This window comes from Dermacentor variabilis, chromosome 2, assembly GCF_050947875.1.
Source record: "Dermacentor variabilis isolate Ectoservices chromosome 2, ASM5094787v1, whole genome shotgun sequence".
Lineage (NCBI taxonomy): Eukaryota > Metazoa > Arthropoda > Arachnida > Ixodida > Ixodidae > Dermacentor > Dermacentor variabilis.
Window position 1 is genome coordinate 25,459,132 of NC_134569.1, and position 2,282 is coordinate 25,461,413.

The window sequence follows — 2,282 nt, forward strand, 5'->3', positions numbered from 1 at the left end:
CTAGTCCTCGTGGTTGTCACAACCAGTGGCATGCCTTCATTGGAAATGATATAGCAGTATATGCATGTCTGGAATATTCGTTCTTGTGGTGCCTAGCATTGAGCCGACATATCCTTCGACCAAACAATGACTGCACAAGCACACACATTCACCAAATGTTACCATCAACAAAAACAAAGCAGACATCCTCACTTTCACTCAAAAGTGACACGGACGCATACACGCTGAAATGTCCTTTTTTAATTTTTTCAGTGTCTTCAAATGCCAGATGCGCAACCTGCTTACACAATACCTTTCACTGCGGGAAACGTGCACACGGCGCTGATGGCTGCCTTAATTTCACTGGCTTCATATGCATCGCATGCGTTCACAAGAACCTGCAGTTGGCCCAGTGCATATGGACTGGCGGAAAGATCGAAGCACTTTCTGCGGAAACTATTGACCACTTTCTCGTAGCACTGAGAGTCTGATATGCGTTTCTTTGCAGTAAGCAAGGTGTTCGCTTGTTCTGTGTTTCCGTAGGTAAGCAGGAGGGCTATCTCACTCACCTTTTCTCTAACAAAGGACCTATTAGCCAGAATGTTCTCCAACCTACTCTCAAGGGCTTGCTTTGAACGTTGGTCAGTAGCTGCTTCTATCTTCCTTCTCAGAATGGCTACTGGCACGTCGCGACTGTCAACTGCTTCCAATGACACGGTCGGTAAGACGACAGGCTCTGCCATTTTTCTACCTTGAAATTGGCTAACAGTCATGGCGCCAATGCGAAGATCTCCGTACTCCTCTACATGGCTTGTGTTCGTCTCCCTCCTGACAATATTGAACTGATCTATCAAGGTCTCCTTCCTCAAGTTTTCTTTGTCCGAGTCTTCCATCCATTTTACGCTGTATACGTCGCCCAGGTATGTTTCACGGATTGGGTCCCAATAGCAGGCGTACGAAGACTCGTCAGGGTTGGCCGCTGTCGTGGCATAGACGCTGACGTTGTTCGCAAGCATGCCGTCGGCAAACATGGAGCCCGATTCACATGCTTCGACGTAGATCACCATCCTGCCAAACTGACGCTTATTGTGCATCGACCTGATGGCTTCACTCAGGTTCTTAGAGTATAGGACGTCGTTTGGGAACGCGATCAAGCCTGGAGCGCCGTGATCAGTGAAGTATACGAATATGTGGTCTTGTGGCCCGCTAGCAATGACCTTTCCCGTGCCTCCACCGCGTGGTCTCCGGCCCTGTAGAACGTCTAGAAAGTTAGCCGGGGTAACCAAATCGCCAGTGTAGTCCTTCACCATTCCCGGATACAGGTTGGAACCGTTGATGTGATTCACGATGACGCCAGGCGTCGGGTTTTCCTCGGCGTAGGCTATGTCGTCATACATCATCACCACGATACGGTTGTCTGGGATGCCGTGGTTTCGCAGCAAGTGGTAAGCGTGGCACACATCGGCCTGGTGCCTGTAATTGTAGTAACCACTGGAACCGGCCACCAAAAGCGCCCACAGCTTGACGCTACCTTCGCTGTGGTGATTTTCAGTGGGATCTTCGCCTTGGTATCCTTGACCCATACACCGCAGCGCACAAATGCAGGCAATGCAAGCAAAAAAGACAGCTGGTGACTGCACCATGATCGTGTTAGCTTCTCCAACGCTTGAGTGACCTATCGTGGGCGCGCGCTGGAGTCGGAAAGTGCATGCAGTCTTGCTCCTTTCGCTTGCACCCTTCTTGCTGTCCACAATCTGCTCGAGCGCGTATCAAGAGACGGTGTTGACGGCGCCGGCGAGATAGAGGAGGGTGTTTCTATAGGCTGAAGCTGACACCGCTGGCACCCTAGGAATGGCGCCGCAGATGTGCGATTTCGCGCGGGTCGTGCGTGTTCGTTTTAACTGCAGACTTCTCTGGAAACAAACCCGAGGCGAGCACAAACATTCCTTGTCTCAGTTAACCTCCTCTATATCTTCAATCTCGGACTGCTTAGATACGCGCACGTGGTTCGGATGATTGCTCTGTTTTCGGCAGCACAAAGTGAATGCCACTCGCCCACTCATGCGATCTTTTATTGTGTGTGGTACTGAATCACAGAACCAGTATAGTACAAAACATGAAATCTGATTAGTTGGCCCTACTGGCGACGTGTTTTCTTTCTGTCTCTCCTTACGCCCCACACGCGCCTCGCTTTTAGTTGCCTTTAATGTAATACTAGTTCTTATAGTTCATGCGCTTAAAAAGAAACGAAATACCGGCATAATTGCTCTTTGATAAATCTGTGTGCGAAGGTAAATGTGTGT

At 49.7% G+C, this 2,282-nt stretch overlaps 1 pseudogene; it reads right to left on the reverse strand.

The window, feature by feature from the left end:
* Window positions 1-220: 220 nt before the first annotated feature.
* LOC142571531 (legumain pseudogene) lies at window positions 221-1,713 on the reverse strand (annotated as a pseudogene).
* Window positions 1,714-2,282: the final 569 nt, after the last annotated feature.